At 40.2% G+C, this 25,404-nt stretch overlaps 1 long non-coding RNA gene across 3 annotated transcripts; it reads right to left on the bottom strand.

Moving 5' to 3' along the window:
* Positions 1-1,211: 1,211 nt before the first annotated feature.
* On the bottom strand, positions 1,212-25,398 carry LOC122466506. Of its 3 annotated transcripts, none has more exons than XR_006292101.1 (4): positions 25,223-25,398; positions 24,714-24,891; positions 24,287-24,405; positions 1,212-2,339 (listed from the first exon to the last, which is right to left on the bottom strand). It is a non-coding gene; the product is annotated as an uncharacterized LOC122466506 (long non-coding RNA). The 3 variants fall into 3 exon arrangements; XR_006292099.1 differs by having other exon boundaries at positions 24,287-24,336; XR_006292100.1 differs by lacking the exon at positions 24,287-24,405 and having other exon boundaries at positions 1,214-2,339.
* Positions 25,399-25,404: the final 6 nt, after the last annotated feature.

Here is a 25,404-nt window from a genome sequence, read left to right as displayed (position 1 = left end):
AGGGTATTAGGGTGCAGAAAAGATTTAGGTAATTAATTTTGAAGCATAAGTGGCTGTTTCAGGCGGTACATTATTTCCCCTAGTAAAGTACGTCATTCTACAAAAAGGATTCTACAACAATCCATTAACTTTATTGCCTGTGTTAATCTAAAGGCACAGGGCCAGATATAACCTCTAAAAATACTTTATAAACTTTGCATTCCTAACTTTTCAATATTATGTAGAACATATTCATTGAATTCATGCTTAAATTTTTTCAGAGTCTGACCTAACTCTATTGAAGTCAATGTGGAAAACAAAATCGCAGCACGTAAAGGGCAGGTCTATATTGGCTTAAAAGGATCAGGCCCTTAGTTACTGGAAAAGTTGAATTCCAGTGGCAAATACTAAAACAGGTTTTAATGGTTCCATTGGACCTTCATCTAGAAACAGCAGCCTGAAGCAAAGATAGGTTTCGGATGAACTCTAGTTTTTAATTGAAAATAGTGTTATAATATGTAATGAACCTTTAAACTGTTCATTAATGTTATTGTTAAAGTCATTGCTATACATTCATTGATGTATATTTCCAGTTTTTTGGAGAATATCTCCAAAGAATGCTATTTGTTGCCTTTACCCATAGTCTTCATCAGTGGTTCTCATCTTGGGGACCCCTGAGGAGTCTGTGAATTATGTCTAGGAGTCTGTGAAAGACAGACTGAGAACTGACTTAACAGAATTCAGCTATGTATACAGACAATAGATTTTGAAAGGGGAGAACACCTCCATTCAAAACTTTTTAGGGGTTCACAAATCAAAACAGGTTGAGAGCCACTGGGCTAGATTCCTATGTAACAGCGTCAGAACACAGAATTGACCATACTCGATCTATATTGTAAGTATGAAATATCCATGTATTACCTGCTCATTGTAGCCCAATTATTTTTATTTAAACAGACTCAGCAATTGCATAGAAGCATTTAGTGTACCTGAAGGTCCACATTCTGAAGTCCTTAGGCTAAACTCCTACCAACACTAGTGTCAAGTACTATTTTCGTAAGTACTGTTATTTATTTGTATTATGGTAGTTCCTATGAACCCTAATCAAGGATCAGGGCCGCATTATGCAAGATGCTACAAAAGAATAAAAAAAGATTACACTCTTTGCCGCAGAGAGCTCACAATAAAACGCAAGTGGAACAAACAGACAAACAAGGTTTGAGTACAAAGTAATGGTAAAATTAGTATATTTTGCAAAGTAGCCAATAATCTCAGCTCATTACTTTCCTGAATATTAATTGGTATTATTTTATTTTAATACCTTAGAAATATGGATATTGTACAAGGCAATATAATTTGCTCACATCAAGTTTATTGAAAGACTGATACAAACAAACATCAAACATTAACATGAGCTTTGGTACAAAATCATATCAAAATTAATGAGACTGATAAGATAAGTTTTCAGGTTAGTCCTAGATCCATAAATAGAGATAATAGAGTTCCTAATATAGTGGAAGCAAATTTTCAGGATAATGCATACTAGCGGAAACAATCCTCACTCTGTACTGTATATGTAGGCCTTCAGGTGAAATAGTGGAACAGAATTCAACCCCTGCTTTGAGGACTGTAAACAAACAGTGGGGACAATATGGATCTAGCAAATTGGAGATATACTAATGAGCAGAATGGTGGAGTGTCTTCAAAATCATTTAAAAGATCTTGAAGTCAACATGGAATGCTACTAAGAGACAAGAAATATACCGTATTGATCTGTCTCTGGTGAGAACTGCTGATCTTTTAATAATCTGAAATTTCTTGCTGAATCAGTCTGTAGATAAGACAGTTGTCAGTCTAGATTCTTATAAACAGTCCCATCACTGTAGTATGCCAGCTCATAATCATTTACAATAAGCAGCTCAAAATGTTGCAATGGCACAAATCCATATCTCAAGATTGGTTTTATAAAAATGATGATGTGCTCTAGCAATAGTAAGAGAAAATATACAAAATGGGTCTCTGATATGGTGCAGCACAGTCAGCTCAAAACTGACCATTGTCATCAAAACCTTTCCAGAAAACACCAGCACAATATTCAAAACAAATCTCCATGGTAACAGAATTCAGCAATCATTAGTGGAACTTGATAGCTACAGGATAAGGGTAATAGCATATACAATCTTTCATCTCTGTGTCACCAGTTCAAATCCAGCTCAGGCTAGTAACAGTCAAAAGTCATTATAGTGCCCTCTGATGACTCTGCAGTGGCCTAATGTTACATTAGCAGTCCCCACACACTGTCACAACTAGTAATCTTCAAGGCACATTCCACAGGAGAGCAAGGAGTCAGAACGATCCTCCTACATTTGGAGATGAAAGACAGACATTTCCATTCAGAAAATGATAGAAACAAATTGTTGGGCATCTTCAAGTAGTCTGCATTACTGCTCATTATATACTTATTCTTTACATAAAAGAGAAGATTGCACTTGTCAGACTAGTTCTTTCATGCTTATTAAATCCACTTGTCTAAAGTAAGCAGACGTCACCTCTCTCAGTGTGGACCAATCCACTTTGTTAAGGCTATTGATTAATCAATTTGTTCAGCTCTGCCTATTCTCAGCTACCTAAATCAGAATTCTAACAATACATCGGTAACAGCTCTAAAATCAGAGGTGAATGTAAGCTGGTTCGGTATGGTGTACCAGCAAGAGCTGGTACACACCGACCGTACCGGCAGAGTGCAGCTTCCCCAGGCTGGCGACTGAAAGGGCCCGGGGCTCTTGGCATTGTCTGGAGCCCTGGCCCTTTAAATCGCCACCAGAGCCCTGCTGCTGGAGCCCCGGGGTAGCAGCAGCAGCCAGGAGCCCCGGGGCTCTGGTGGCAATTTAAAGGGCTCAGGACTCTGGTCGCCACAGAGCCCATGGCCCTTTAAATCCCTTTAAAGTAGCAGCGGCAGCTGGGAACCCCAGGGCTCTGCCGGTGATTTAAAGGGCCCAGGTCTCCCAGCTGCCGCAACCGCAGCCAGAGCTCCAGGCCCTTTAAATCTCGATTTAAAGGGCCCGGCGATTTAAAGGCCCCACCTCTTCTGGTTGAGGCCCCATCCCCCCGCTCAGGACTCCGGCGTACTGGTAAGTCCTTTAAGTAAGAAGGCAACATCCAACAAGTAGAAGCTGTGCTAATTAAACTTATATGAAATATGCTCTTTGAGTTTTGGCATGTGGCATAAGAGCCTTCAGAAGAGTTGATTCAAGGCTAAATCAGCAGCAGAGTCCACAATCACTAGACCTAAAGATACTAGAATAATAGAAAGGGAAAGCAAAATATATATAGAACAGAATGTCATATTACATTAAACTGGTTTCAGATTCAGTCTCAACAACTAATTTAAAATGCAATTTTAAAAACATCTAATGCCTCAGGGCTTGAGGTTTTTTGTTTAAGAATTTTCAATGTGTTTAAGAAATAACTTTTTGACAAAGTCAGATTTCCATCTAGGATGTAAGAACCTTTTCTTCCAAAGGCAATATTCTAGGTGCTGTAGGAACATATTCTTTCTCCTCCCAAAACTGTCAGCTGGGAGTGGGAGAGAACAATGTGGTAAGGGGAAAGAGAAATGGGAGAAAAACTAATAACTGGAAAAAATGGTTTCAAAAAAAAAAAAAAAAAAAGATTTTACTCTTTCCCATTGAAAAATTAGAAAAATCTTGAAAAAAAACAGATTCAAACAAACAAAATGTTAACCAGCTCTAATCACCATCTCCTCTCTAAGAGAGCCAAAGAACCCAGAAAGGAGATAAAGATACAGAGGGAAATGGAGAACGACAAGTCAAACTGAAGGGGAAATGAGAGAAGGCACAGGCAAAAAGGTGGCAAAATGGAAAATGAGTGCTCAGACAGGCAGAGATGGGGGAATAGTAAGACAAGAGTGGTTAACTGGGACGAGAAAAATGATGATACGGTAAGACAATTTTTGGAAAACATAAGCTACATTTAAAACCAAATTCTCAGGATTAGACCACTTAATGTTTCCAGCTACAACAAAAAGTGACTGGGCTAGATACCTGGAATCCCAATTGTGAGTTCTTCAGCACTGGCAGCTGTTAGAGGACTTTTAATCTTAAGTCTACTAACCTTAATATTGTATAATCTAAACTCAAGATATTACATTTTCCAACATCATTGTAACTGTAGTAGGCAGGGGGGTGCACAGGAATAAAAATTGGCTGCTTTTGGAGGGGCACTTTTTGTACCCCCCATGGCTAGAGGAGCTGGTCCTCCTACTCTCCTGTGGCCAAAGGAGCTGGCTCTCTCCGCTACAGCCCCAGAGGACCAGGTTCTCCCTTCCGCGGCCCTGGGGCTAGTGGAGCTTGCTCTCCCCCACTTCCTCTGCAACCCCAGGACTGGTGGCGCTTACTCTTTCCTGATAGCTGGATCTCCTCCCACTCCCACCCCCCAGGCTGGAGAAGCTCACTCTCTTTGCCCCAGAGAAGTTCTGGGTCTGCACTGATGGGGGCAGGCAGGGGCCCAGGGCACCCCACTCTTGTACACACCCATAGCAGTAGGTATTATGCAGGAAGGGATAAAACCTGCTGCACAGCACCCTAAAACCCAACAGAAAATATAGCATTTCTGCTGCACGTGTCTGAGAAGTGGAAAGACCATGCAGAAGGCTACACAGAACCAACTCCATGGTTGTTCTCTCTGTAGGTAGAGAGCGTCTCAGGAGGGCTGTATGCAAGTCAGAGCAGTAGCAGGAGTATAGCAAGTGGGACCACAAACAATGCTGCTCTAATGAGCCACAGTCCCACGTGGGGTATTTGGGATGTGGTGCAATGGGCAGTGGTTAGCAGTACAGCCCGAGCTGTAGCAGCAGCTACAACATTCTGTGCTTGGCTTTCAGATTGGAGGGAGAATTCCATCTCTGTCTAAACCCTCTACTTGTAGCCCTATGACTAAAAGGATTAGGAATTGACCCGAAATGCCCAAGGATGAATTTTTTTTTTTAAAGTAATCAATTAATTTTGAAAAAGCTAATTATTTTCATTAGAATTAAAAAAAGTTATAACCCAGAAATAAAAGGATGAATATTCTTTTGTTAATTTACATATTTTAATGAGTCTCCTTCCCCCCCATATCTTAAGACTTTTTTCAATATTTTAGCAGTCTTACCCAGTCTTGTTCAAGAAGTTGCTAATGTGATTTGTCATAATCCTAATATATCCAGACTTGTTAAATCATTTAGAGTGTATTTTACTCTATTACAAATGGTCACGGATTTTTAGGAATCTCAAACCTTTGAGCAGTATTTATATCTTTGGTTATTGTTTTAAGCCCCAGGTGTTCTATGGACAATAAAAGCAAATACAATAGGATATACCATAATTCTCACATACCCAGTTGTCAGTGTACTTGATTATTTACTTCCACTTTTATTTATTAGTTTGTTTACAAATACGGATATGTTCATGGCTAATGACCTTTGTATTATTTTTGTAGCTATTATTTATTTTGGGGAGTCATTGTTCATATCTTTGTTAAAGGCTAAAAAAAGTTACATATTCTAACTGAATCTGAAAACATTTTTGCAATTGTATTTAAAGACTCAGGCCTGGTTTACACTGGGGGGCGGGGAAAAAAAAATCGATCTAAGTTATGCAACTTCAGCTACGTGAATAACATAGCTGAAGTTGACGTACTTAGACCTACTCACCACCGTGTCTTCACTGCGGAGAGTCAACTGCTGCTGCTCCCCCGTTGACTCTGCCTGCGCCTCTCGCGGCAGCGCAGTGCCGGAGTTGACGGGAGGGTCGATTTATCATATCTAGACTAGATGCGATAAATTGACCCCCACTGGATTGATGGTGCCCGCTGATCCAGTGGGTAGTATAGACATACCCAAACTAAATGTAACAAGAGTGCCTCGGTGGTCCTTCCCATATTCAATGACAATTCTTGCACAAGGCCCAGTACAATTCCCATTAGAATGGATATAAATGTCCCCTTGATTTTAATGGGAGTTATACAGGGTCCATAATCCTGTTACAAGGTCCTGGAGCCCGTTTAGTGTTAAAAGTTGATTGTAACTTCAGTGAAATACTTGTTGCTTTTGCAGCACAGGCAGATGCTATATATTTTCTTTACACTCACATCTACCAAGTCCTTGGTTACACTTTAATGTCCCTTAAAGGTGAAAACCAGAGGGTGTTTTTTTGTTTTGTTTTACTATTTTCTGACAATATACGGATTAAAAGAAAATTATATGGGCTGAAAATCCCTGTAACACTGCATGTTAGAGTTAGTGCTGCCTAAAAACAAAAAAACCCGAACTACGGAATACATTTTCAAACACAAGAGCCAAAGATTTACCCTAAAAATGTATACACACACACACGTAAATGGGTAATTGGATTTGCAAAGGATGCACATATGTAGTTACAGTATCTCACTAGCCCTATAGTGTGTAAACCTACCTTGGAAACTGTGTCCTGATGACTAAATCACTGAAGAATAAATGTGCAATGCTAATCCAGATTTACCACCAATACCCCCTGAAATTGAAGGAAAATAGTGTAGCTACATGTGCAGAGTTATAGGAGTGCAATGCATAGTGAAATAAAAGGATGACCAAAACAAGGCAATGTGTGTAGTGTGAGGGTATGAACACAGAGAGCCATGCCTTAAGCAGTAACTAGAGAACACCCTGACTGGGTAGTTCCTCTCTTTATTAAGTTCCCCCTACAACACATCCTGGTACTGTCTGGTAAAGGTGGAGGACCAGGAATGCTATAAACACGCCACACTGTGCAAGGACGGTCATAACCCAAACAAAACATTAAGAGGCTTTATAAGTGTAACCCCCTTAGGGTTTAGAGAGTATGGCCCCTTTAAAACCTTGTCCTGAGGCAAAGGAAGTGCCGAACTTTTTAAGAAGAGGAGGTGCTGGTTGTTCTCCCTCTCTCTATGCCTCTGGAACAACAGTGTGTGTGCGCGCCTCTGTAGCTCCAGACAAAAGGGCTACAGCCAGCAGGCCCTCACTCAGTGAAGCATCCGAGAACCTGCCCGAAGCCTGGGATGGACAGAGCGGCCAACTCTTTTTCATGAGCACACGCACAAAACCCCACTCTCCACAGTATTATTATAAAATGGAGTGGTCTTCCATCCACTCATGTAGGATTTTAAACAATTAAAAAAGTGTATCTGATCCTATAGGTCTTGGGAGACACCAGCTCCCACAAATTTAATCTATTCCTCTTATCATTGAGCTCAAGTTTTACAGTTTAAAATGTTCTTATTCAAATAAAATCCAGCTCTTAGAGGCTGAGCCAGTCTCTTTTTCCAATGGCTACATGTATATTTTGTATACAAGTGTTACGTGTATGAAATACCAAATACAAAATAACTTCTTGCTCATTTTAATTAAAGCATTTATTCACTGCGCTTCAGGTGTTATTTCTCTACCTTATTACACTTGGAAGCATAAATCACCCCAGATTTATACATTATAATGGTATGCATCCAGTTCACAATATGTAGTAGAGAGGACTCTACGTGTTTGTGTAATAATTTTACTACTGTAGCCGCTGTTACCAATTTATCTAATGTTCTTGTCAATCTGCTCCCTTATACTGATAGATCTGAATACTGATTTCACCTTCTGAAACAGCTGCACAACCATTTAATTCTCCTTGCTTCTGTCATGGCTTCTATTTACCCATTTTTGGCATAATCCTAGATTTAAAGGACAGAGAGTATCTTGATCAGAACTGGAGTCAAAGGGCCCATGCATCCTGGAGGGACAGTTATTGGTGGGACACCAATGGAATAAGGAATGCTGGGAGTTAGGCTGGAAGCAACTCAGTGGCCTGGACAGAGCAGTCCACAGAGTTTAACAGAGTCCTGCTGGTTCATCTTCACCTATATTCACCCCTTGCAAATAAAACATGGTGGCAGTGATGGACCTGTGAGTTCTCGGACACACAGCACCTGGCATCACAAGCCTCTTAGGCTGAAGCACCCCAATGGCCACGATTTTCCAGACACAAACCTAGCCTAGGGATGGATGGAGAGGACTTCAAACCATACACAGACCTTACCATCCTGAGCAACAGCAAAAATTTAAATTTTACTTGTGAACAATACAGAGAGATGTGCACCCCTCTGAAGATCACCACTGCCCCAAGCGTCTCAGCTGTCTCAGGAGCCTTGTGGACCTATTAGTCCTCAAAGCAGAACAAAACTGTGAAATGACAGAGACCAATCCAGAGAGGAGAGGATAGACCCCCACATTACAGCCTTATGCAGACTGGCTGCTACATGCAATTTTGAGGACTTGACAAAGTCCCCGATTCAGGACAGGATAGTCTGAAGCACTTGATATCACCACCTGTGGGAGCAGCTGCTAGACAGAAGCTTAAATATGGGAGGTGTGTAGTGGAAGTCTCAAGAGAAAGGATAAAACCTATGAGGCACAATATTCAAAGTAAATGAAGTAAGATAGCAGCAAAGAGCAGGTGATCACAGTTCCATATCCATAGTGAGATTCATTTACTGTGGGCAATAGCATGAGTGGGTATAGAAGTGCCCTGCCCTAGGATAGCATTAGAAGGAATGTGGCAAGTTGCATCATTTTAACAAGGTGTGCAAGAGCAAAGGAGTGTGCGAGAAAGATTTAGTCAGACTGGTTTAAGGTGTGGATGGCACATCAGATAGCAGTGATGACATCATAACTCTCTCCTTGAGTCAAAGAGTATATCAGGTTCAGGCTGTTGAGAAAGGAGAGCAACAAAGGGACATACCAACCTCAATGCATGCCACAATATTAACAGGGAAATGGCCTATATGACTGCCGCTACATAGCAGGACTCATGGCAGCATGATTCCTTGGCGTGAATTGGACTTGAACACACCCATTATTAGATTGTACCTGGTCCTTAATGTGCAATGAGAGCATAATGCAACCTATAGGACAATGTGACCTCATAGTAACTAATCTAAGAATAATAGACAGCACCAACTGAAGCCTCTGAATTGGGCATAGAAAAAGATACCACAATCCACTGTCCACAACTGATGACATCTTGCCAGAATTTCCAAATCCAGAAAGTTTGATGTGAGGAATGAGTTTTGGCACATGGTGTTTAGATGAAGAGTTCAGCACGCAGAGAACTTTTGCGACACCATTTGGTTGCTACAGATGGCCGTGCATGCCGATAGGCATAAGCCCAGCACCAGTGGTGTTCCAGTGAGGATTCACCCAACTGTTGGAAGGACTGCCTGGAGTGAAAATAATTGCAAATGGTATCTATTGTAGATTATACAGAAGCTTAATGAGACAATGACAGAAAACTATAAGCTTTTCTGCAATGATGCAGGTACAAAAACAAAAAACTCAACCGAGGAAAAAAATGTGACAAGGTATGAGGTGACATACCTTGGACATCTGCTCACCTCAGAGGGACCAAAATCAGATCCCAACCATATAAATGCAGTGAGACATGCCAGTTCCAATGGATGTGAAAGGGGCATAGTACTTTATAGGAACAATAAAATTTGCTTTCCAAGTTCTGTCATCACTTATAGGTAAGCTCACAAGGCAGGACATTGAGTGGGACCTGGCAGATCCCCAAAAAGCAAGCATTTCATGCTGAAACAAATTAGAACAGATGCCTCTGTCCTGAAGTACCACCAGCCAAGAGAGCCATTGACATGTTAATGTGATGCATTAGAGAAAGGAGTGGGTGTTCCTCTTTTGCAGGAACAGCTGGTCATTTTTGTAACTAAAGCCCTGTCCAAGACTGAACAGGGGTATGCCCAAACAGAAAAAAAGAGCTTCTGGCTGTGGTATTTGGAGTGGAGCAATTCCATCAGTACACCAATGGCCACCCAGTAATAGTGCAATCAGACCACAAACCCCTACAGACAATCCTGGCAAGACCCCTTTTTAATGCTCCAAAGATATTGCAGTGCACGTTGATGCACCTTTATCACTACAAAGTAGAGCTTAGATATTTGTGCAGTACCTTTGAAATTAACAGTAACTTGTTCAGCTAAAACTACAGGACACTGTAAATGTTTACCATAGTTCATGGTTTCATATTGTCTTTCAAGGTCTATGTGCATACCAGACATAAAACAGACCAAGTGTACAATCCTCTTGAATTGCACTCAGTCTATACAATCTAGCATAAATGTAGGAGTTTGTTAGATAATTAGGCACGTTAATCAGACCCTGTGGCTATTCTAATTCATTAAGAAATAGGCTGAAAGGTTTGACTGCTATAGATCCATTGGGAAGACGACCTTGGTGAATTGACATATAAGTAATTAACTAGTCTTATGCTTTAAATAGAGTTTTAGATTGTCTTCCTTTGTTGGGTTAGCAACACTAGTGTTCATAACAAGGAACAAGTGAGATCCTATTCTGAGAGGCTCTTAGAAAAAAAAAATCTAAACAAAAATCACCTCCCCAAGACAGGTGTTTTAGTATAAGTGTTATTTTCTATTGTGATTTGATTCTGAAAAACGTCAGTGGTTATATTGACCAATTTTATCCTTTGTTAGCCAAATCATAGTCCAATACTATTTTGGCTTCTTGTATCCTACATTAGTTGCCATTTGTTAAGGCTATTAACTAAAACTATAATGCTAAATTCAACTTTTCTTTAGTTGAGCATTTAACATTAAAATAACCCTAAAGATAGGGGATACCAAGGTATGCTTTTACTGTACATTTCTTACTATTCAAATTTTTGGAAATTTGACTTCCTTCTTGTGACAGGCAGGATATCAATGATTGGCAAACTGAACGCCCATTTTGTGAGATATGCCATTCAGATATGGTAGTCACCAAAAACCCATTTGCCTCAGAGGAGTTCAGGCAAATGACAGTTTTAGCACCATATGTCTCTCCAGCATATCTACAGAATAATGGTAAAGTAGAATCAGCAGTGAAAACTATTAAGACAATTATATAAAGCTATTTCTGCTGGTGCAGACCCCTTGTTAACATTTTTGGTGCACAGGAATCCCCATGACAAGGTCACTAAAACTGTCCAGTGCAGGACTGACGGAACAAAGGACGAAAATCTTGCTACCAATTATAGGCAGCAGGAGGCAACACCACTGAGAGGAGATGGCCAACAATCAGAGAAAGCAGGCACTAGAGTACAAGAGATCAACCAAGGATATACTAGCCCTGGAGACTGGCACTCTGAGGATTCAGCATTAGGGAGATACCACAAGAAGCAGACTAAAGGAGTAGCGAGAGATGCGTTGGCACCCAGGTGTCACAAGGCAACAATGCAAGAGGAACAAGTGATCCAAAGGAACAGGAGGCAATTGCAAGTCAGTAGATGAAACCCAGAGAGCCAACATAGGTGTATCATGATCAGTGGAAGCGAAGCCAGAGGGCCCCTGCAAACCTGTCTGGACTTCCTGGATACGTACTTAAGCAGCTAGCCAAAGCCACTGGCCTTGCTAACCTCAGCTACACCACTATTTTTAAGCACGCTAACTTGAGTGGAGCTATCACGCTCCCAGCTATAGATTAGATAAACCATTAAAGACAAAGGAAAAGACAAAGGATACCAGAGAAGAAAGAAATGTGAGGTGAAGGAAGATAGACAAAAGCAAGAGAGACAGTTTCATATTTTATAATTACAATAAAGTGTCAGAAAGGGGCTAATATATTTAATTGACAAGAACACTAAATTAAGCGTTTATAAAAGATGTAGTGGAAGTTTGACTCCAAAAGTGATGCAATGAAATGCATGTAAAAAACAGTGAAGATATTTCAGTGTTTGAATTGTTAGGTGGATTTCCTCCTTCTGGTGGAGTTAATCCATCACTCTGAATGTCTAACTTATCTCTGAATTGGAACTCTAGCTCAATATGGTCTTCACACACTCACAAATAAATAAAAAAAAGTTATTAATCCTACAAGATGGGAAAGAAGAGAATTATTTACAAAGAGGTGCTCGGGCCCAGATGCATTTTGGCACTGCTGCACTAAGTATTCCAATGCCTAACTGATTTAGGAGTCTAAATCCCTTTTGAAAATGAGATTTAAGCTCCTAAATCAGTTAAGAATTGCAATGCTGAGTGCAGAAATGCCTTTAAAAATCTGGGCCTCTTATACCATGGTGATGAGAACCATATAAACAGAAAGCAGAAGAAAAGGAGAGGAAGAAAGACAGTAGTAAATAATAGCTAGCTAGTTCTTATATAGTACTTTGTCAGTAGATCTCAAAATGCTTTAAAAAGTCAGGATCATTTTACAGATGGATAAACTGAAACAGAGAGGTGAAATGGCTTGCCCATGGCTTACTGTGTGACCTCTGAATAGAATGCAGGGTCTTTCAAGTCCCAAAAGTTTAAGCCACTGGGCCACTACCTGCCAGAAATTACTTTTATCTCTGACTCATGAAGATACTTCAAAAACAGGGGAATTTGCCATGCACAATGTTGTACCAAAAGCATGCATTTCCATACAGTTTCCTCAGGAAAAGATTTTTCAGATAGGGCTTTGGCAAGGGAAAACTATCATTCCATAGGTCTTATTTCCCAACCTGCCCACACACAACATCTAGAAATAAAAGATGATATTGGCCAAGTGATTTTGCATCGGCAATTCTAATACCGTATCATGCTGTTAAATTAACCATTTGCTAGGCCCCATAAAAACTTCTGTGTCATAGTCAGCCTTTGTGCAAGCACGACTCCATTGCTGTCAAGGAATTTGCACTAGTTTTGAGTTTGACCCAGTGATTGAAATAAAAGCATTGAGAATTACTATCACAGAAACACTAATAGATATACACTCCCAGTTCATACCTTATATATGGTATTCAACATTTCATGACAATCAAAAATGTTCTGCTTTTTCAGCACAAAAAACAGTATGGAGAATAGGGGGCAGGTTCCTTATTTCTTTTGGTTACTGAGATATTATGAGAGTGACTGTTTCTACTCCAAAGAGAGACAACTCACTACATGGGGTAACGTCCGGCTATTAATGAAAGTGCTCTCCTAATATGTCTGTCACTCTCAGTTTAGAGTTCTCTCCTCTTCTGTTGCTAGCTAAAGCAGACATAAAATGCTGGGAAGACTAACAGAATCTATAAAGGGAGAATCTAGCAAAAAGCTATGAACAAAAAGGTAGTGAAAAGTAGTAATCATTGTCAAAGGGATATATTGTAACTAGAAGTTTGTTTTAAAGGGGTCTTATTTTCTTAGAGCTGGTATTTCAGGTTCCTTCCACCTGTTAAGTGAAATGCTGAAATCATAATATCTGTAGCTTTGCATTGAGACAAATGCTTTTTCATAATTTTCTTAATAGCTGTTGTAAAAGTGCATAATTTACATTTGTACTAAAATATTCTAACTGAAGAATTAGCTATGACTTAGTAGCACAATACATGTCCATTTCTTTATCTGTAGTACTTGGTTGAACTTTTATCTCCAAAAGAGGGAAGGCAATAAAATCTGCATTCTGTTTCCCAATGTCATACTATCAGCGATAAGTTCTCAAGATTCATGAGCTGCCACATATTTATTGGATGGTGTATAGTATGACAAAGACACAATGGGTAAGGCAATATCTTTTATTGGATCAACTTCTGTTGGTGAAAGAGACAAGCTTCCGAGCTACACATAGTTGAAGATGAAGGTCTGAAGAAGAGCTCTGTGTAATGCAGAAGCTTGTCTCTTTCACCAACAGAAGTTGGTCCAGTAAAAGACATCACCTTGTCTCTCTAATATCCTGGGACAAACATGACAACACTGCAAACATATAGGTATTCCAAAATCAAGGAATTACATACACCACCATTTTTGAAAAATAGGCCAAAGTGGTATCTCAAACTTACAATTGTCATGAGAGCAAATTCATAATTTTTTAATTTCTTTAACAGTTGTACATGCAAGATGTGAAAATGGCAAGTCATTGATTTGTTATGAACAGCTATGGCCTATGTCTCCTCTTTGCTGTATGGAGCCATAAGGAAAAAAAAATCTGTGTCTATCTTGTAGAAAAAAAAGGTCAGAGGGGACACACACAATGGAAAGCCAGCTACACAGAATGGTGTCTCTCTGCAGAGATCACCAACTCCTCCCCTTAAGCACCACACACTGGTCTTTGCACAAATTATGGAGTACTGGAGATTCTGAAGTCTACAAAAACTTAGGCCTGACTCCATCTTAACCTGGATCTTGGAGTATCCTATCTGAGATATGGCCTTTTTCATTGGGATGTATACCTTTTCACCTCTCCAGAAGGTCATAATATTACAATATGCTACCTAGCTTTCAAATCCAATATTTTTATCTGACCTTTCTACCGGTCACTCTAAGCAATGATACTCCCCCACAGCACTGGAAAAGTGGTCCTTAGATCTGGTCAATTTAGTGACAAGTGTCTATAGTTGTGTAATAGAACAATTCATTTTAAAAAACCCTCAGATTTAGACAAATCTCTTCCCATCCTTTCAAGCATCAGGACCATTTCTCTTCCTCTTTTGTGCTTTCTTCCTTGGTGATGAAAATCCACAAACCTTTTCAAAAGCATCTACTTTTGTACTATGGAATATAAAAATAGCAGAAGAATTATGGGGTGGGAGTTCAGTTTTAGGGCTTTGTCAATAGGATTGAGGTCTTGGAGATCAGTGGGAATGGGAGTAGCAGTAGTAGTCACTTTCATGATTACACTGAAAAGTCTTCTCCTGAGCAGCTGAGTCCAGTATAATGCATTGTCCCATTACATCAGACTTCAAAAATGCTGCCCTCTGACTTGCATAGAATTCTCCCTAACCTAGGATTCTACAGACTTTCTGGGCTTGATCTTGCAGTCTTTACTCAAGTACTTATTAAAATTATTGGGAACTTTGCCTGAGTAAGTTCTGTAGGACTATGTCCTGCATTCACAGAGTCTCATTTGCCAATATGAAAGAGAAAAATTTCATTCTTCATATCTGAGGGGTTTTCTTCTTGGTTATTCAGTTGCAAATAAATACTGACAAGCAAGAGCCTGCTAAAATTGTTAGCTCATAAGATCACAAGTGAAATATTGTAAATATAGAAACACGTTTAAATTGAAATCAGTGATGCCTTATATTCCCTGCCGATTATAACACTCACAGGTGTTCTACATCTTTCAGAGATTATATTATCAGATTTCAAACTGGGATGAGCAGTTGTGTGAAAGGGCTTCAGTCTCTGAATGACAATCATTTCAAATATATTCAGCTGAGTTATCTCCCCAGGTAACTATTCAACTTTCAGGATGTTTAAAATATTTTTTCCAAGGCTCTCATCTTCTTTCTGAAACACCCAGGCAATATAATAAACAATTTCTTGAGTAATAATTCAATATGTAGAATTAATCATATCCAAAAGCTTACTTCTGGCATGCAATTGTCTATTTTCACCTGACTCAAAGGACACAGATCATAGCATTTCAGTATTATTCAAATACTGATTTCTGATCTGTATTGGAGGGGAGGGGCTGAAGTATGTACTTCAGCAAGTACATATGTGAAGGAACAAAAACTGGAGAATGGGGATTAGTGTACAAGGCTTTGATCTGTTGCATTTAAGCAGCATCCCAAAACCAAATTTGTGTATTCACTTCTGGACAAAGCAATGATTTATGCAGTGAATCAGATGCTATTACAAGGTTTCTCACATCATAAACACAATTTATAATGTGTCTCATGCATGATATGCACCACTAAATCTCATTTGATGAAAATTGTTCTTATGCCTTTTATCATTCAAGCATGCTAATGAGTGCCCTCAAAAGATTAGTGAGTAGCCTAAATAGACCAGTTATTCATTTCAACAATTTTATACAATCCTTCATTGAAGGAAAGTGAGCTTCTCACTTTAAAGGATTTTTCCCTATTAATTCACAGGTGTGCACACCCTTCACAATTGTGCATGGGTGTTGAGGTATTTTTTAAAAAATGTAAATCTATTTATATTTATCAGCACCCGCATCAGTGAAAGACAGTTGCTCCAGAATGCTAGTAAGTTTCCTCTGGAAGGTAACTACCTCCTTTGAATGATATATAGTCTGTACAACCATTTAGCTTCAAAAGCCCAGATCCTTCTCCCTCATACCATGGGGCAAGCCAGAGAAAATCCATTGAAGCCAATGGAGTTACACTTTTATAGCTTTTAAATCAGTGTGAAAAGACTGGATCCCTAAAGTTGCATTTTTTCCTGGTGGTTGTGGCAAGTTTTCTGATTGAATACACATATTAGGAGAAACATTTGATTATCAGAAATATTATCCTCAGACTCAAAAGGAAGGTACCGTCTAGGTCTCTTTGCTATGACCCTGATCCTCTGCCCATTTAAGTGAATGGCAAAACTCCCCATCACCTCTGGTGGTGCAAAAAAGTCAGACCCTGCATTATGTAGGCTTTATAGGTTTCCCTCCGTAAAGTACATCTTCCTTTCCTCACATTACGTTTGTGTCTACAGACATTACTAATGGCCTTCCTGTTATTTTTTGGAATATGCCTTCAGTTTGATGTACCATTTTTTCAAATTTAGAGGGTTTACCACTTGGATGGGTGAACTGGTTCAGATAAAGTAGTACAGGATATAACCTTAATACAATTTTAGCGTTCAATTTGTGTTCTTAGTAGATTAGGCTAGAACATAACATGAATACTCAATATGTGAAAGACTGTTCTTGCAGTACTTCTAACTCAGCTCAAGCCTGGAAAAACTGGAATGTGAATGGAAGAGACTTTTCACATGGATCTCAATACAGCAAAGCATTTAAGTACATATTTAACTTTAAGAACACAAGTAGTCCCTGTGATGCTCTCGGAGAGTGACCAGAGCTGTAAGTCACCCTGTTAGCCCTCTCCCTCAGTATAAAAGGGATCTGCTGGTGCTAAACTGAGTGATCACTCCTTGCCACTCCCATTTGTCAGCTAGCCCCCTAGATTCCCCAGGACTCTGTCAGTCGTAACTTTGCCTTGTTCTTCAGGTCCCAAACACTCCAAAAGCATTTCCCTGCAACATCTAGCCCATCACGGGACACTCTCAGAAATTACCAAGTCTGCCATCTCCAAAGAGGCAGAATACACACCAGCCTGTTGGCTCAGCTGAGAAGGTACACCTTATTTTAAATAGAGCACATATGAATTTATGAACAAAACAAGAATTTTATTAACAGATTTAAGTGATCCTAAGCAGAGACAAGAGAAACAGAAAATGTTCGCAAATAAAACAAAAGTATAATCACGCTTCTAAGACACAACATAGGAGGCTTCAATCTTTAGATAAAGCAGTTCTCATGGCCACTTCTCAGCATCATCAGCCCATGGGGTTGGGGATCCACTGTTCATAAATGAAAAAAAGTGCTGTCTTTGTTATGCATCACTGAGGGAACAAAGGGGTTCTCTTCCCCTTGTAAGTCCAGTAAATATATATATTTGAAAATATATTCTTCTGAAGTGTTTCCCCACATACAATGCTTCTCTGCTGTTTGTGCTCCAGTGAGCTGACCATGTGCTTTTTTTTAATCCTCCTGATCATATGCATTTTAAGTCAACATAAAAATCTCATATTACAAATAAAATTTTATCATATAAAATGAATCTTTACTATAAACTCAATATTATGCTTCCTGTTTCCAGTTATATTTCTAAGTCATAATTTGTCTAACCATTATTTTGAACTGACATACTTGGCAAGCAGTGCTATGCAAAATGTATTACAACGCAGTTTTCAATATACAAGCTTTGCTACAATGAATTTTACACAGTCTGCTCAAGGAAGGTCATACCTACATTTCTAGTTATTTCTTACATCGGTCAGTGTGATTAAATTGAAAATATATATCATTGAGTTATTGAGACTTGAATCATAAAGAGACAAGCCACTTATTAATTTTCCTCCTGTCTAGTGTGACAATTTGCTGTGGGGTTGATGGGGGGAAAAATATTGTCAAGACCCTTATCTAACTTGCAAAAAAGTTTCTAATTTTCTGGTATGATATTTCGTTATCTCCAGTTGCTAACTAGAGCACAAATCCAAATGATCTTTTTTCCTTGATTGGCACTTTAACGACACTCATTGTATCAAAGCCTTGCAACCTCCAAGTTATTTGTTCTTTCAGGGCTCACCATTGTGCATGCTGAATTTTCTTTCAGCATGGTTTAGGGGAGAAAATTGCAACACCCTTTGTCATTAACCTGATATTCATGCCGCATCCTCACTCCTGATTCGGTTTCCTTTGAGGTCAGATTGCAAATTTCTTCTCTGCAAGGTGCACTACCAGTGATTATCCCAGTGGGAAATTCCAACCAAAAGGGTTCAGCTCTTTCCAAGAACAAGGGAAATCTTTTCATCTCTTAAAAAAATTCTGGCAATATTTTCTTTGAAAAAGAGGGAGGGCCTAGAGCAGGTCAACATTTACCAGTGGAACACTTTCCTGTTGGAAAGTATCAATCCAAAGGAATCAACGTGTTCTGTAAGAAAGTGTTGATTGGGTCAAAACCTGTAATGGAGGCTTGGCAGGCAGCTCTGCCTTGTCTCCAACCAGCCTGGGCTCCCCCAGAAGCCCAGCTGTTGCCTCCCAATGCAGATGGCTCCCTAGTAAGTCAGGCAGCTGGGAGCAAGACAAAAAAAATATTCGATTTTGGTTCTCCTGAAGCAGATTTTCAAAATGTTTTCTTCCATGAGATGTTTTGTTTTTAACCTTTCATTCAAATTGGGATGAATAATTTCCACCTCCCGACTTCTGCACAGACAGCTCTACTTGCAGTCCTATGCTTTGAACAGGAATTTGAAATTTAGTAGGAGATGGCCTTTGTGTCTGGGATATGCCTTTTGCTGTCCCCTATAGAAATCCACCTAACTTTGGCTAAGTTATAAATCATTGAAAAATTGCAGTTTGCTGTGCTCAGTCAAAAATTGCTAGAGCTTCATAACTTAATTCCCCAAAGAGTCCATCCACACTGCATGCGCTCTGGCTGATGTTGCACAGGGCCAAGTAGGACTACCCCTGAAGTTCCTGGGTACACACACTACAGCTGAAAGCTAGGAGATGGTCTCTCCTCTATTTTCAATGCCCCCTGCACTTGCAGCCTGGAAAGCCACCTGAACGGAATGCAGAAGGAAGAAGAACCAGAGCGGAGGGCGAGAGTGTGGAGACAGGGAAAGACTAGGATTTGTGGCTGGTGGGGAGGTGTGGGGGAAAGAGGGGTAGACAGACTGACAAGGAGAGTGGGAGCCAAGGATGGAAATGGGGTTGCGGGGGGAGGGAAGAATGGGAACCAATGGGGAGGGAGACGTTTCATCGATTCCAAGGTCAGAAGGGACCACTGTGATCATCTAGTCTGACCTTCTGTATAACACAGGCCATAGAACTTGCCTAACATAATTCCTAGAGCAGATCTTTTAGAAAAAACATCCAATCTTGATTTAAAAAAAAAAAAAAAAATCAGTGATTGAGACTCTCCAATGACCCTTGCTAAATTATTCCAACAGTTAATTATCCTTACTGTTAAAAATTTACACATGGCCAGTCTGAATTGGTCTAGTTTCAACTTCCAACCACTGGATCACATTATACCATTCTCTGCCAGAGTGAAAACTTGTTAAAAATTTGTTCCCCACATAGATACTATATTCAATAGTCAAGTCACCCCTTAACATTCTTAGTTAAGATAGACTCAGAGATTGATCTGTTTATCATTATAAGGCATGATTTCTAATCCTTTAACAATTCTCATGGAGGAGTGAAGACAGACTTTATGAAAATCCAGGGTGCAGGTGGAAAATGGGCCTGAGTGGTCAAAGAGACTAGGTCCAGGAGTCCGCTGGGATGGACACAAAGGATGAGGAGACTGATGCCAAGCCAGTGGAGACAAGGAATGTGGGTATGGGAGGGGATGAGACAGATCAGACAAGGTGCCTGGATGAAGAACTGGAACAGATGGGCAAGGGGAATGGGATGATGAGACTGAGATTAGTTGGACAAGAGGTCCGGAGCTGGATGAGAAGGTGGACGAGTGGAGACGGAGACTGGGTAGGCAAAGAAAAGGGGACTAGGAGAACGAACTAGGGTGGGAAAAAAAAAAGGGCAGAAGAGTCTGTGCTCACTAGAGAGCTCTCCCATCCAGAACCTGGAATGGACCCTATGATTCAAGAAACTGAACATTTCTCACCTATCATCAAATATCTGTGGCACCTCTCATTCCAGTACTGGTCCACCTAAAGGATGACTACCCTTACTACTGCTGCTATCAATAACTCCATTAATTTCACAAGGTAGCTGTCTGTGTGGGGGTGGATCTAAAAGTTCCAGCGCTACTGATGAACTATACATTTTCAATAGGATGCCTTATGCTTCCATTCCCCTGGGTTTTTTTGGTTTGATTTAACACACACTAAAAGAACCTTACTTAGGTTGCACAAATTAGCACTCAAAGGTAAGGAAAACCAGAATTCAAGTTACTTGTACAATTCAGGCAATGGGCTTCATCCAGTAGTCTTTATTCTCATGTGAAATCATTGAGCTCCATGAAACTGCATATCCAAGAAAGGGACTATTTAATGACAGGAAACATTGAGATTCAAAAAGTTAATGCTTTAATACTGTTAAAATACAAATTATTCACATCATGTCAAAATACACAGAGGAAATATCCTTAAACTATTAAGTTCTTCAAGAAGCATTTTTTATACTTTGCCTATCTGTAAGTTTCAATTGTTGTCAAAATATATTTGTCAGTTTGTGTGTGTACAGTGAAACTGACCTTCACGGATAAAAACGCAATCCTTCCAAGCCTAGAAATACTGTAGAGAACACATTTTGTGACCCAACAGTTCAATCTTTCAATTTGAACCTGAAGTGTATTGAACTGCATGGTGCAATTGCCAATATTTAGTTTGTACACTTATTATATAGGAGCAGAACATATTTCAGGTGGGAAAGAGGACAGTAAGTGCAGAGTCTATTCCTTATTTGAGTTACCATTTGTACATTAGCCCCACATAGTACTTTTTCCTGGAAAAAAATTATTAGAGCAGGCCACAGGAGAACAAACCCATTTCAAGTCAACTTTTGAAATTTGTCTTCATTCCAATACAGAATGAAAACAAACCCTTTCAAATGAAAGCAAACCCTTTCCACACAAAGTGGAATTGTGGCAAAATATCAATTTACAGATGGAAACTTGAGTGTTTCAATTTGGGAAGGGATTCATGTGTGCTGGTAGTTAGGGCCCTAGCTTGGGATGTGGTAGTACCCAGGCTCAAGCATGTGCTCCGACTGATTCAGAGCAGAATTTCTCATCCCTGAATGATCACAGGGACATAAACCTGGTTCTTCCACATCCCAAGCTGGGCCCCTAATTTCCAGGCTATTGAGCATGCAAGCTCTCTCTCCCTGGCTCCAAAACGTTTTAGCATCAACAAAACAGCACATTTAATTGAAATGTTTCAACTAGCCCTAGTAATTATCCAAATCCTATTAAAAAAAGGCTGTGTTCCTACTCACATCTTGGATAATTTATTCTATACTTCATAAAAAAGTCACTCCTGTAAAATGGAAACAATCACCTACTTTTGTTTAGATTGTAATTCCTTTCATAGTACAAGGCCCCTGTCATAAATATAAAGGGAAGGGTAAACCCCTTTAAAATCCCTCCTGGCCAGAGGAAAAATCCTCTCACCTGTAAAGGGTTAAGAAGCTAAAGGTAACCTCGCTGGCACCTGACCAAAATGACCAATGAGGAGACAAGATACTTTCAAAAGCTGGGAGGAGGGAGAGAAACAAATGGTCTGTGTCTGTATGCTGCTTTTGCCGGGAATAGAACAGGAATGGAGTCTTAGAACTTTTAGTAAGTAATCTAGCTAGGTATGCGTTAGATTATGATTGCTTTAAATGGCTGAGAAAAGAACTGTGCTGAATAGAATGACTATTCCTGTCTGTGTGTCTTTTTTGTAACTTAAGGTTTTGCCTAGAGGGATTCTCTATGTTTTGAATCTAATTACCCTGTAAGGTATCTACCATCCTGATTTTACAGAGGTGATTCCTTTACTTCTATTAAAAGTCTTCTTGTAAGAAAACTGAATGCTTTTTCATTGTTCTCAGATCCAAGGGTTTGGGTCTGTGGTCACCTATGCAAATTGGTGAGGATATTTACCAAACCTTCCCCAGGAAGTGGGGTGCAAGGGTTAGGAGGATTTTGGGGGGGAAAGACATGTCCAAACTACGTTTCCCAGTAAACCCAATTAAAGTTTGGTGGTGGCAGTGGAAATCCAAGGTCAAAGGATAAAATTAATTTGTACCTTGGGAAGTTTTAACCTAAGCTGGTGAAAGTAAGCTTAGGAGGTTTTCATGCAGGTCCCCACATCTGTACCCTAGAGTTCAGAGTGGGGGAGGAACCTTGACAGCCCCAATCCTACAAAAGCTCACATACCTGCTTAAGCTTCTACAATGTTCATCGTTCCCCTGAAGTCAAATTTTTGCTGGTTCATCATCTTATTTGCTACTTGAGGAGATGTAGCACAATGAGATGGTGCCCTGACCAGAAAGGGTAAGTGAAGGCATGTGTCAAACTCATTGATGGAGACGGCGTCCTCATGGCAAGACCTAGCATTACAGCCCCTCTGCCTCCAGAGTTCAGCAATCTCTGCGGCAACCTAGTGCAGTGTCTTAGCTCTCTGGCTAAGTCATTAGCCCAAGTACCATCTAGGGTGTCCAAGTCCAAAAAAACCAAACCAAAAAACCACACAGAGTCTTTGTCCCAATCTCAAACTGGGCCCAACCCGTCCTTCCCAAGGAGTTTATCTTCTCTACTCTAATGCAAGCACCCTTTTGCCCACCCTCTAGGATCAACTTGCACACCTCCTGGGCTCCTTTCCACATCCCCACTCAACCCCTCCTGAGCTCCTTTCAGTTGCTACCTGCTCTTTCCTTACAACCATTCAAAGCCTTTCTAGCTAGAGTCCCTTAGGTTTCTGCCTGCTTTGTGATCTCCTCTGGAGTCTCACAGCCTTCTGCTCTCCTCTGCAGCCAGCCCTCCATTGCTGGGTGTCATTCCTCTTAAATCCAGTGCAGGCACAGCTGCCCCACAGGATGGGGCTAATCGAAGGGAATCTGACTGGCTCGAGGCCTCTTGCCCCTTGAAGAGGTAGAACACCCTGTCAGAGAGAGAAATATTACTGTGACCAGAAAGAGCGGTGAATGTATGACATAGTATTTTAATGTCCTTTTCATAAGATACCCAGGACTGAGCACAGTGAACTACATGGAGCCTTATATTTGTCCCTTACACTTTCAAGTAGACTAAGGCAGGAATTCTAACAATGCTGGCAGATTAAGATATGGAAAGACGATTCAGATATTTCTCAGTCTGAAACAGTCAGTTAAGCAGCTGCTGCTAATACAGAAGGGTATAAATGAAGGACACAGTAGGAAAGTAAGTGGAGACCACAGAGAAGCGATATGCCTGTTGTGAAACATGGTAATATTACTTAAACATAAGAAGGCATGCATTATTTGAATAAACCCCTTATGGTTGACAATGCATTTCATATCTCCCTACAGACACTTCATAATTAGAAATCACTAGGTGCAATTTTTCAAAGCAGAGATGTGATTAGAGATCATGTATTTGTCACTAAGTAATGTAAATCAAGATCACCTGTGGTTAAAACCATTCTGAGCCTTCCCAAGCAAAGTTTATTGTCCTAAGATTCAGACTTCCTAGCTTTTTGGGGAAACAACTGCAGTATTTATGAATAATACACATATCTTTGTTTGCAAGGTTATTTGCACTGCCAGGAGCAGCAGCATCTGTCAGATGTAAAGTTTAATACTTCTTAGAGTAACCCGAGTTGCTAGATGTGCTGGCATCCAATCAAAGTGAAGGGGTGAAATTCTAGCCTTATTGAAGTCAATGGCAAAACTCCTATTTTCTTCAGTGGGCAGGATTTCCCCCAAGGCAGGCAGCCAGAATTATTATTGTAAAAGAATTCTACTTATGGAGGAGGAATAATGAATAGCAAGAGAAGTAGAATTAGAAATACTTTGAGTTTTTGCAAAGGTGGCTCAAATTTATCTGTAAAATAAAAGTTCACAGAATTCAATTTCCTCAATTCCTTTACAAAAAACAAGCAAACAAAAAACCAAACACTGACTTCAATGGGACCAGGATTTCACCCCTAATATTAGTGAACTTAAATGTATATTTTCCAAAAATCCCTTATCTATATAGAGCACCACATTTTTCATTAAAATATCCACTTAAGTGGTGTGATTCCATCTTGAGTTTACCTTCAGTTATCTTCTCAGCTTTCTTCAGATTTTTCTCTGTAGACTTCATTCTAAATCAGAAGTTTTAAGACAGCCAGGCTTTGAATCAAGAGTCATATCTGGACTCCACTAAATATATTCTTAAAGAAAAAAAGTAGCCTTAGCAATCCACTTGCTTATCAACCTGCTGATCTGCTCCCATGCAGCAGTGGTGAACAGGATAGGGACTGGGAAAAAGTAGAAAGTTGCTCCTATGATTAGCATCTTTAGGTGTGACAATAGCACCAAGTAGCTAAAAACAGGGACACCGTTCTCTCTGCTGCTGTTTAGAACAGAGACAACTTAGAACAAAGAAAGGGGAGGAATAGAACAGCCACCTAAAAGCACAAAACATATAAAATATTGGGCTAACACCTCAGTGAGTGTACATTAGTACTGATCCACTGACTTCTGTTTATGGCAGGTGGGGACTGGCCAATTTGATTTCTTTTACTGATGAAGAAGCTGAACCATCTACATTTATATGGGTTCTGACAAGAGAAGAGACAAGTGCCCCATGCTTCAGTTTCCCTTTTGAGTCACCAGTAACTCCATACAAGTTTATCCTCCAGTCCATCATAGTGTAACTAAAACACAGAGCAACATGCATAATCAAAAGTCCTACAACACAGTCTAAATCCCCCAATGCATATAAATCTTCATTTATGCTTCATTCCCACCAGCCTGGTGTCTTCTATCACACCTGGACTTTATCAGTCCTCCTCTGTCCCCCTGCCCGACCCCAGCCCTTCCCTCTAGGCCACAACCCCATTCTTTCCAGCAGAAGCTCCCACAAGGCCTCCACTAGGAGCCTTTCATAGTCCACTAGGGCCCAGCTCTCTGGCAAGGAAACATCAGCAGGCAAGTCCCACCACTGCTTCCCCTTCCTTCATCATCCCCTTCCTTCCTCTGCTCTACCTCCTGGCTCTGAGCTATAAAGCCAGAGCCATCTCCCTCTTCTGGTGTTGCCTTCAGCCCTCTCCAGCTCTGCCTCAGGGACACCAGCCAGCCAACCACTCTTGCTACTCTACTACCAGCTCCCAGGAACTATCTGTCTCTGACAACTCCTCATGACAACTAATCTGCTCTGACTCCCCTTC

This window comes from Chelonia mydas, chromosome 7 (genome assembly GCF_015237465.2).
Source record: "Chelonia mydas isolate rCheMyd1 chromosome 7, rCheMyd1.pri.v2, whole genome shotgun sequence".
Classification (NCBI taxonomy): domain Eukaryota; kingdom Metazoa; phylum Chordata; order Testudines; family Cheloniidae; genus Chelonia; species Chelonia mydas.
The sequence above is the reverse complement of the archived record's forward strand: the minus strand, read 5'-3'. Positions and strand labels throughout refer to the sequence as shown.